The sequence below is a fragment of the Camellia sinensis genome, chromosome 5 (genome assembly GCF_055761805.1).
Source record: "Camellia sinensis isolate YWXY chromosome 5, ASM5576180v1, whole genome shotgun sequence".
Taxonomy (NCBI): Eukaryota; Viridiplantae; Streptophyta; class Magnoliopsida; order Ericales; family Theaceae; genus Camellia; species Camellia sinensis.
Window position 1 is genome coordinate 25,804,192 of NC_138965.1, and position 12,426 is coordinate 25,816,617.

The window sequence follows — 12,426 nt, forward strand, 5'->3', positions numbered from 1 at the left end:
CATATTGAAGGAACAAGCTTAATTATTAGAGTTTAGCGAACATCAATCATTTAAGTTCTTGGGAAGGCTAGCCATGAAAGTGGATGCATAAATTCTTTTTTGAAATTGATTTTTGTCGCTGGAGCACAACTGCAAGGGTTAATCGAGCACCACCATCGCTTTGTCTTCTCCGGTTGGTATGCCCTTTATTTCGCGCTCTCTCTTTTTCTATCTCCTTCTTTGTCTTCTTTCATTCGCATATACCTTCAAACCCAACCCGAAATTGACCCAATAGGAACTGTTCTGTACTCCATTTTGGTATTTTGTGCTATTCAAATAGGAACTCTTCTCTCTGCTACCCCAAATTGACCCAATAGGAACTGTTCTGTACTCGATTTTTGTATTTTCTCCCTTTTGAATAGGAACTCTTCCCTCTGTTATCAGTGCTGCAAGTTGAACATAAGTTTCATAGTAGTTAGCAACAAGCATAAAAGGTGTTATGCATTTACACGGCCAACTTGTTAGGTTATATATAACCAAAAAAGATTTAAAAAAATATTTGTGTAATGTTGGCACGGGAAAAATAATTTTTTTTAGAGTACCCAAAAAAGCAAAAAGAAAAAACTCGAGAAATAAACAATGAGTAATCTTGATTCAGCAACGTCTAGCACACTTAGTTGAATTCTGTTTTCAATTTTGTAGTACTCGGTGATTTTATATTGCCAGAACTTATGTTTAGAAACAACCTATGTTACACGGACTCTTCAAAATAGATCAAATACCCATGTCGGACACCCGAGAGTCGGATAAGGGTATGAGATATGTGTCGGATACATTTTAACGGATACTTCTTATATAATTTTATATAACACAATTATTATATGTGCATATTATTGTCAAATTACTATAAATGTCATTTTGACATTGTAAGTTACATATAGTACCATTTTATCTCACATATTAGATCAAAAATATAAAAATATGATATTTTTTTCTAAGTCCACGTACCCTTAAATTTAAGATTTAATGAGTCGGACCTGTAGATACATACCCGCACTCGACACCCGTATCGAGTCTACGTAACACAGGAAACAATTGTTTGTTTCAGTGCTGAAGTTCATGCATAGTTGACGGTATTGAACTTAAAAAATAGGAAAGCCAATTGAAAGAGTTGAAATGAGGATGACGATTTTCAAATTTTGTAGAGAGCTATTCGTTCCTCACACCCAATTCTTTTCCTAGAGTTGAACCCTTCACTTTCATGGCTAGCCTTCCCAACAACTTAAGCGGCTGGAGATAATGGCTGAAAACCAATACCTTCTCGCCCACCTAATTCGCACAAGCCTAACAGATTAAGGAAAAAGTTTGCCTCCAGTCCTTCTTTGATATCCAACTTCTCTTAGATGTGGTCCATCCGGGTATCATCAATGCCCTCTCTTTCTGTGGTTGACGTGTCTGTAGGTGAACTCTTTAGGAGAGATCTTAGCTTTGCGTGCACATAGAGTGTGCTCCCATCCCAGGTGATGTTGAAATTCTTAAATAAGTTCTTCAGTTCTTCAACTTCACGCACAGTTGTTGGGCTAAGGTGAAGAAATGCAAAAAAGTCAACAAGCCCAGGCAATTCATGAAGAAAATCTCATTCGTAGAAATGGAGAACCTTGCCTATCATTGCACGCAACTCTTGAATGACAGTTACCTTTCTCTTGAAATTATCATCTTTCTGTTGAATAACAGTTATATTTGAAGAGAAAAGTAGCTGTTGTCATGACTCGAACCCGACTCTATGGGTTAAGGACATAACCAGCCAGTAATCGAGAGATTACCTACAGCCTCAAACCATATAAGACATAACTCATCAGAGTAAAGGGGCTAAACGGAAGCAAAATTAAAACTTTGTCCATAGAGCTCTGCTTATATGCACATCATAACATTTCACATAAGTATTCGTTAATAACTCACATCAAAGGGACGTTAACATACAAACTATATATACAGGATCATTCAAGTCCAAGTCAGTCAAACCCAAAGTTTATTTACAAAAGCGATCCAATGTTTTCGCCAACATAACAAAACTATAACAAAAGAACAAAAGAGGCGAAGACAAGTCTCGTGCGTGAGACGATGGGTTGACTCTTCAAAACCTTGATTGTTTCTTCAAAACCTTGATTGTTTCCCACATATTTCACCGAGGTTGGGTTTGGACATTCCTTGGCTCACCTACATACACATGAATGAGCGTGAGCGAAAGCCCAGTGAATAATATCGAATAAAGAAGATACACTATAACAATGTACAACAGACGGCCTTGGGCCTAATCATTCCTGTCCAACGGCCTTTGGCCCAATCATTCGTGCCAAACGACCTTCGGCCCATTCGTTCATGTCATACAGCCTCTGGCCCAATCTTTCGTGTCATATAGCCTCTGGCCCATTCATTCATGTCATACAGCCTCTGGCCCATTCATTCATGTCATATGGCCTCTGGTCCACTCATTCATGTCCAACGGCCTCTGGCCCATTCATTCATGTCATACGGCCTTTGGCCCATTCATTGATATATCAGACTATCATTCGAGTCAGACTATCATTCATGTCAGACTATCATTCATGTCAGACTATCATTTGAGTCAGACTATCATTCATGTCAAACTATCATTCATGTCAGTCGGCCTTAGGCCCAACCATATGGTATAGCAAACGTTTGTCCACAATTCAAATTAACAAACTTATAAGACTTATAGGGAAGTAAGTAATTGGACAAATAACATACTTCAAAATATCTTTATTATGATATTACTCATAGTGTTTTGCCGGTGTATTCACCCTTGAGCTCGACCCTACACATTGCATAACACAGATGGGTCACAAACGGTTCAATTCGTTCTTAATTCATACATCCCTCTTAGGCTTTCTTCTTATCCTTTTAATTCATTCATAATGCTCAATGCATGCCTAAGAGTACTTAGAAGTGAAAGAGAACGGAAAGTGAAACACAGAACACTTTTACAAAATTTCTAAAACAGGGGTCCCCGCTCGAGCGAACCCATTAGGTTTGCAAAAGTACTGGTTGCCTCATTTTTGCGCTCGAGCGTGAATTCAGGCACTCGAGCTGAAGTCTCACTACATGGTCCCCCGCTCGAGCGGACACCCATGTCTGAAAAAAGTTCTGAGAGCTTGCATTTCACGCTCGAGCGGCGCTTTCCCCGCTCGAGCGGACATGTCGAATTCTGGGTTTTCCAGAACTGTTCTTGAGCTTCAAACTTGCATTCAAAGGCTCCAAAGCTTGAATTAAGGTACCAAAATAGGGAAACACATTAAATATCATGAGTACACAAACAATATGAGGCCAATCGCTCAAAATCATGGTCCAATCTTCAAAATTAATCAACATTTCTTTAGTATAATCAAGGCTCATGCATTCAACCCTCATATGAGCTCCATATCTTCCATATTCAAACATGTATGCAAATTTTTGACTTCATTTCTATTTCAAATCATGCAAATGACACTTATTATTATGGAACCCATGAAAATTATGCATGCATGTGAAGATTAGTGTCCAATTCTCCATGTTCAACATTATTCATGCTAGCTCATGCAAATTTCAAGCTCAAACATACAATTCATGGCAATCTCCTACATGCATGTGTATATTGACTCCCAATTCATCAAAACTAACTCAATTCATGTTCTTGATTACCATTCAAGTTTGAATTCATAAGGTTACAAACAAAAATCTATGAATTTACTCACCTAGGAGCTTCAAAACACCCAAATTCTAGCCAATTCTTGAGTTAATCTTCAAGATTTCCAAGCCTCTTGCTCAAATCTCCAATTGTTTCCCTCTCTCTCTCTCTCTCTCTCTCTAGCCGACCCTTACTCGCTTTCCTTAGAACAATCTCTGCCAAGTTGAATAAAAAGAGAGGAATTGAGTGTATAATGGCCCTTTTATAGCCCCACTTAATCAAATTTGATTATAACCAATTAATGGCACTTAATTAATCATTCTGAATCTAATTTTTTTGATCCGAATCAATTTTCAATTAAATTTCACCGTAGACTCTAAAAATTACGCTAATCACAAAGGCGTAGTCAATTTCGGTTTCTATGACCGATAAGGCCTTCAATTTTCAGTTTATAACAGTAAGTTGAATAGATATTCCTACGATGAATAGATAGAAATTCAAAACCAGATATATTCATGTAAATGTCACTCAAAATCTTATCAAACATATAATCATATTCATAATAAAGATCAATTAACATAATACTGAACAGGGTCATCACAATTGTTATTCAGGAGTTGCGGGTTGTCTGGACTTTATTGAGCGAGTTCACGAAATGAGTATTTTCATTTGTGGGAGTATGACCTTCGTCCAGAATGAGAATGGATGGGTACGTTAGTAATATTTGTTCGTAGGCAGCGACAGTCTTGTTTGTTTCATTGTCACATACAATTGAAGAAACTTGCTTGTACGCCCGGAAAAGTATTCTTCTCTGATCTACCCACTGTTTGAGCACCCGAAGGTGCTGTGCTCGATTATCCGCTTTTACATAGTAGACGTCATACAGTGGAATGTCCTTAACTTGCCATGTGAAGAACTCTTTCTTTCATGTAGCCAGAATGCCTCTTGGCAGCACCGCTAGTGGTCTAGCATGGGGATACTTGGACAGAAAACTCCGTATAAAAGTAATTGTCATCAAAGTTTTTTGAGAGCCTGGAGCGTGGGCCATGATTCAGCCACCTCGATTCTCTGCAACCAAGTTGCTCAGTAGGAAATTGAAGTCCTCAACTTGTTAGGGTTTCATCTACTTTTTGTGCCTGGGATGAGCACCAATTTTAGTGACAGCAGAATCATGTCCAGATAGTTTAATCCCATCATGAAATAGTTCAGTTGCTTCCTTGTCCTTTGTAGTCTGGCCTTCATAAAAGTATGTGCATATAGTCCTTCAGCCCTAAATCAAAAACAAAATGTAGTCCTTCTTCTTCAATTTTCTGGAAATTATGTATTTATTGCTTGTATAAATAATTATTTCAATTGTAAGCTGTGTGAACTAAATGCAAAATTTTGATGTGTGTCCTTGCTTTTGACCGTTTCAAAATCTGTATGTGTTGGGAAATTATGCGTTTTGTTGTCTGTGTTTACGCAAAATTTTCAGGTTAACAACTACATGTTGAAGCCGTTTCTTTGAGTTCTTGTAAATATTGATTGGAATACTTTGCAGGAATTGTCATCATTGCATCTGATGGATATTGGTCACCTCACACCAATAATGTTAGTTTTCTCCTTGAAGACTTGCTACCAGTTGGTTTCGTACATATGTTTGTAAACAAATGAAATCCATTACCAAGGAATACGCTGAATTTTTTTTGGGATCAATTCAGCAGCCCATGTACTTTTGACTTTGTGTCATTTGTTTTGCACGAATTTTGAATGGCCTCGCTTTGCATCGTCAATTGTGAACTTTTGTTTCAATTACGTCGATTTGATTACAACTCTTCACTGTTTTCTATCAGAAAATATGCATATACGTGGCATGTGTACTTTTTGTTTTAGTTAACTTATAACTTTACTCAACTTAGATAATCTCAATCAATTGACATTACAATATTTGTTCTGAAAATCACAAACAACATTAGCAATTTGACCAAAATTGTCCACGAAATTTAAAATGAAGTGTCAGAATTAAGGGAGTTTAAAGTGCATCGATTCAAATTAGACAACGAACAAAATGTGTACACCACCCCTGTAATTTTCCCTTTGATCTAATTTGTATGATTTGCTCTTTCATAAAAGGGAAGGAAAAGATTGAAAATAATTGGCGAACAACATATCCAAATCTCTTCTCGAAAGCGGCCAGTTGCACCATTCATTTGTTATAGGTACTAGTTTTTCATTTTGACAATCTGGAATTACATTTTTTGTAGTTAGAGTATGCACCTTGTCGAAGTTCAGTTTGTGATGTTTGAAATTGGTTTGTTCCGCATGTCTGAAAATGTTTAAATTGGTGTCGATTCAGTCCCGGATGTACGAAAGGTGTGCTATGCAGATTTCGGGGCCAGCTTGACATAAATACTTGCATATATATATGTATTCATATTTAAGATTTAGTGATGATAAGCTTCACGATGTTTGCATGCAGCCAACAACAATTGAAGGAAATGCAAGGGCCAGACAACATTCGACCAAAAATAGTGAGTGTGGAAATCTGTATTCTCTATAATACACTATGATGGAAAAACATGGCTGGGTTGCTATCCACACGTTGTATTGAATGGTCGTACTGGGCTTGTGATTGTTTCACGTTTGTTGGATTATAGCATGTAATAATGTCACATTCCTATTGTTTTTGTAAATTTCAATTCGTTCTAAAAGTCTAACTACGTTTTGTCACTGAGTCTTTCCTGCAACTGTTATTTGTATTTGCAATCTTATTTAATTACCAACAATGCACGCGGATTGCGTTTGGCATAAAGTTGTAGTTACAGTTATTTTGGACTCATAGTTGTTACTTGTCTTGTACGTGTGTCATTTTCGTGCTTAAAGAGTAGAAAGGAGCTTGGGGAAAGGTGGAAGGCACTCCCCTCTGATGAGAAAAAGACGTTTGCGGAAATGGCTAAGGCGAGCGCCGAGGAACACGCCAAAGTAGTACTATGTGCACCGAAGTCTGAAAAGGTAATTATGTACTTCATGTTTTCGTAAATGCATTTGGCTAGGTCCTGCTTTGTTGACATTGTTGGTTGTATTTTTGTATTAATTTAAGGGTAAAAAATGTGCAGGGTAAAAGGCAACTCTACATATCATTGAAGTCAATTGTTGAGCTAGTTAATTGGTTCAATGAAGCACAAAAGCAGACAGTCATTGATATTGGATTTAATGGTCTCCTGGGGATGAAGTGTTCACGTGTAGATCACGACTTGTGCGCATGGTTGGTATAGAACTTCGATCCTGATAGTAGTTCATTGAATGTTCATGGTCGTCAACTTAGACTCACCTGTAAGGCAGTTAATTTTTATTGGGAATACGGTGTGAAGGCGATGACGTATAGTTGGCTGGGTCATTAGAAGCATATCCCAATATCTATGAAGAGGTTGGAGTTGTTAACGGAGTCATTTCTTTGAACAAGTTGAGACTTTATCTAACCGAGACTGATGGTGCGGAGGACGAGTTTCAGAGGAAATTTGCGCTTTACGTCTTGGGGGCCATGTTGTGTCCTACCACAATGACCGCCTTGAGTCCATCGTTCATTCATGCCACGAAGGACGTGAATGGTATGCAAGCTTGTAATTGGGCAAAGTTGACACTACAATTCCTTCATAACAATGTTCGCAAGTATAAGAGTAAAGGTCATCGCGCTGCAATTGGATGTGTTTTCCTGCTACTGGTATGCCAATAACTCGATTGTTTTTTCCATTCCCCCATTCATATGTTTCATGCATTGTTCTGTCATGGTTCAACAAATTGGGCTTTATTGGGACATACAATGTTACCTGCTATGTTAGTACGACAAATAACACTCTTCCTGATCAAGTATGGTACTTGTAGAAAGATATTTTCTGCAACCACCGTCATGAATTTAAGAACAAAGAGTACAGGGCAACAAGTATCACGGATCTCAATGGAGGAACCAATTTGCCTACGTTGCGAAGAGGGGAACATAATTGATTGATCTTCATCGGTTTGGAATAATCAATTAGACACAGAACTGACAGAGGAAATATTATACACATTTGTTGGCAGAGTTGAAGAAGAATATACAGAAGAAACCTTGATAGGACCATTACCAAACCAAACGTATTGATTCTGGGAAAGGTCTTTCGGGTTGCAGTCTTTCATATACACAAACATGTACATAGCTTTTTTTTCTTGGTTTCAACAATAAAGTCCTTGGTTTGCTGTACATTTTTTTCCCCTAAAAAACATTGCATGACATGTGCCTATAAAGTTGACAGCACCGTAAACAAAATCGGTATTCTATGTATGTTCAGCTGCAAAATTGACAAGAATGAATGTCATTGTTACTGAATATAGTTGATTTTTGTGGGAAGAAGAAATTAATTATGGTGTGCCCCTTAATGTCCACAGCTATTGTACATTGATTGTGTTTGTCTGAGCTCCACAAGTACGTCGGCTACAACGCGGTCCACGCCTCGGCTTCATGATTGGGGTGATACCCAAATACGGGAGATGCTGCGATGTATCAGAATAAAGCAAAATTTCCTAACAATTACGGTAAGCACTCCAACCAGTCTGTACATTTCACACCATTGACCCACTTGTCTTCAACATACAATCTCAAACTTCATTTATGCGTTTCTATGATTAGGTGGAGTTTGATTACAGTAACGACGAAAGCGATGTCGATGATGCTGAAATGGATGCACACCATGTCGATAACCAACAAAAAGGACAGTACGATGAAGTCCGTATGAGCAACGTAGAGTCCGACATTCATGAACTGAAAGAAATGATGAAGCAAGTTCTCAAGAACCAAACAGATTTAATGGAGATGTTGCGACATTTCCAAGGCAAGCAAGTTGTTGGCAATGACAAGGTAATCTATCCAATCATTACGCAATTTTGACACAGTTGAGCCACATCATTTGAAGATGATTTATAAGACTAAGTTGATGTATGTGTTTGTATGATTAGGTGGAAGGCAACGATGTGTGTATCATTAACTTCTCCTCCAATGTTGCTAAACTGAAGGAAATGCTGAAGCAGCTGCTTCAACGTTTCAGTTTGGGATGCAACGAACCGTTCATTGAACAAGCCAATTTAGGTGAACTGAAGCAGATACTACATCACCTCATCGAAGGTATATTCTCTAGACCACAACCGGCAGGCATGAACAAACAGGGTGTGGACCCTGTTGTTGGAGTGGAGGTGCATGACGATGGCGTGGTCAAACCATCTGACGAAGTTAACCCAATGGAGTGTAATATTTCAGATGTACAAGGGGTGGATCACCAACAACAGAATGTGAAGGGAACCTTGGCAAGGGACAAAAGTCATTTCCGTGATGGACACAAGCTGAACATCGAAAAAGATGGGGACAACCAGAAGAAGGGAGGCCTTCAGTTGGGGGAAACATACGAAATTGAAGATAAATACACTCCTGAACTTCAGTCAGTGGACGTCAAGAACGTGGCGTGTGATGTGCATACTTCTCCTACTAAGATTGGCCAACCATTGGGAGCAACTGGAATTGTTAGAGGAAGAGGAAAGGGAAGAGGAAAAAGAAAAATGCACGGAAGTGGAGTTCAAGCCACTGAGGTCGGGGGTATGCAATTGTGCATCGATAGCAAAACAAATAGTGGAGTTCAGAAGGAAAATTGCGAATTCACGACATCAATTCACCTATGGATGTTGATGGTCTGAAAAAAGTGAACAAGTTACAAATACTGCCTTTAATGCCTCACAAGTTCTGAATAACCAATTCATGCCCACATCAATAATGTGAATCACTAATTTTACAATCATCTAGGTTGTATCAAACAATTGCATGTTTGCAGTTATGACTGTTGGCATATGTTTTTACACATTTCTAATAAACTCCGCACCAAACATCACAAGTTGGGAAAACTCTGAGGTTCAGAGGTTATACATCATTTCACGTTCTTTTTTATGACTAACAACCTTGTTGTGCAAGCTTCAATTTTTTTTATGAAATGTGTTGTGTTAGTTGTCTGTTTTTTTTTGTAGGGCTCGTTGAGGAGGTTGGACAGCGAAGGGTTATTATCGGCGGAGGAACAAAAACTTGTTGACTATATATTTGACGATAGCAAAAATGAAATGTATTGTTTCATTTAGTACTTGCAAATTTTAAATGACAGTCCACTGTGAAATAACTATCGTTCTAAGGATCATTATTGCTTGTAGGGACATTGTTGTTTCCATGAATCTTCATGGACGGGCACGTGAAGTTGGTACCTGGCGTGACATGCGCACACTAAAACCGGGGTCGTGGCTATCCGACACTGTAAGTGTTGGCTGCGCACATATGAATATGCATTTTTCATTTGAAGAACTCGGAAACCTTTCTAATCAACTTGCCTTGTGTCTTACATACAATGTTCCAGCCAATCAACTTGGTGGTGGTGCAATTGACTAATTGATAGAGGGATTTACACAATGACGAGAGGTATACTGATTGGTTCTTTCCCGTATATCTGTCGATAAGTAAGTGTTTAAAGCTAGGTTGTGTTTTGTGTATGACATATTTTGACAAATGTTTCCGTTAATGACCTTTATGCATTATACATGTAGACTTTGATTCTAAATAAAAATACGCAACCTCTGCACCATAAAAATATCGTCACATCATTTTTCGGACATGACAGATACACTGGTGCGATTGATGCATGTCAGAGGGTAATATCAATATTCATCCCGTTATATTAAAACGAAAATATGAAAGCTAGTACATGTTTACATGCCCTCTAAACAAGGTCTGCACTTGTGTTTGCATGTAGATTTACATGTCTTTCAATTACAGAGGAGTGCATTGGTTGTGCGTTAAAATTGATATGGTGGACCGTGTAGCCTACCTATTTGACTCGTTCCCATCCAACCGACCGAACAAAAGGAAGCTAAATGCAGCACAAATTTTGGTATGTCCTTCTGGTGCATTTCTCAGCACTACAACAAACTTGAACATCTTTTACATAAACCAATTTCAACCTTGTGGAACAGGTTCAAACTATGCACGACTTGCTGCAACTACACTTTGGAAATGATTATGTTACAGACGTGCGTAGCTTCCACCTCCGCATGTTAGATGAGAGGCCAATACAACAACTAGACGAGTAATCCACAATACCTCCCTTACATTAATGTGTATCTTGAATGGCTGATTTAATGAACCTACTGACATTGATGAAAAATTTAATGTGAAATTATTTTTGTAGCACGTTTGACTGTGGGATGTTCGTTATCAGATTCATGCAGCGACCTGATTTACGCCCCCAGTCCACACAAGGTACATTCTACCGCTTCATTTCCATTTGTCAATCAAATCCTTCCTTGTATGTCTTGCAATTTTAACTGATTTGTCTTATGATCTTTCTGTACAAAGTTTCATCCCTCTGTGCGTCATAAGTTGTTGGTTGACATCGTTATGGATGTCAATAATGCAAAGATCGCAGAGTACCGGGAGTGCCTGGATATCAGCAATGCCACAAGCTAGGCCAGTGATGGGAATGGACTGCTAGTACACCAATAATTTGGGTCGCAACAGGACTTCACTAATTTTTTATTCTTTGATTTCAATATGGATGTTAATTATGGCTCCCCAGTATTGTTTTTGCTCGAGGATGTAAAGATGGACTAACTGCAAAGTGAAAGTCAAATGTAAACATGGATCAAACATTTCGATGTGGCTACTGTCTTATTACTATTTTGTTTACGCATGTTTCTTGTTCGGATGAATGTGACTGAAACAAATATAATTTACGGCTATTTTTTTGACTCATATTTTGAGGAATGTACTTACTACCCAATTTCTCAACATAACTTTGATGTCGCAATAAATAAAAACTAATATAATTACAAAAAATATATATAATTTGTACAAAAAATTTGTAGAGCACTGAAAAGATAAAATTATATAAAATTAATAATTAGTTGTATTTTTTATTTGTTAACAAAATGAATTTATAATTTAATTACAACAAAGAAAAAATTAATTTTAAGAAATGAAACCAACCACAGCAGACGCATTTTTTTAGAAGCCATTTCTTGTGTTTTCAACTTATTTAATTATTTATTAATTTTATGACATTTTCAGCAACTAATAGTACAACATATAAGAGTTTTAGAGACCAATTACTTTGATCGTTAAAACTGGAAATATTGTTTGAACAAACTTTTATGGACTAATTTCTGCTGTGCTGATGGTAGTGGCTACAAGGTCGCCCTCAGAAGTAAAAAAAAAAAGGGATTTCAGCGACAAAATTGCCAAAATGACAATAATAAATAGACTTTGACAAACAATATAAGTTGATCCAAAAATCGTTTACTTTTTCATACAAAAAATAAGCTACACAAAATTACGTAAACGTCAACAGTGAATCTATAATTTAGCTCAACTTGAATCAGGTGTAATTAGCCCTTATTTGTCAAAAGGATATTTTAGTTAATTTATGATATCCGTTAACGGCGTTAGTTGCGATACAACTTCGATGTAATTTGTTAAACCTCGTTTTGTGGATTTCATTTTAGGGTACATGAAGTACTACTACCACCTCCTCCTCGTTATTTCTTTGGTAACATGAAATGTCAGATCACCCGTACACTCAGACAACTTTTCATAAAAGCTGGTTACTGTTTTACACTTGCTCCTTAGTCATAATCATACTGTCTTCCTTCTTAGTACTGTTTTACGTCTGAAGTTGGCGGAAATTGTAATTCCCTATTTCCATTGATGTGTTTCATATTCCAAGGAA

The 12,426-nt window shown here is 37.6% G+C and overlaps 2 pseudogenes; both read right to left on the reverse strand.

Annotated features, from left to right (window-relative positions):
- Positions 1–1,188: 1,188 nt before the first annotated feature.
- On the reverse strand, positions 1,189–2,418 carry LOC145791276 (protein CHROMATIN REMODELING 35 pseudogene; annotated as a pseudogene).
- A 1,856-nt stretch (positions 2,419–4,274) lies between these two features.
- Positions 4,275–5,214, reverse strand: LOC145791277 (protein CHROMATIN REMODELING 35 pseudogene; annotated as a pseudogene).
- Positions 5,215–12,426: the final 7,212 nt, after the last annotated feature.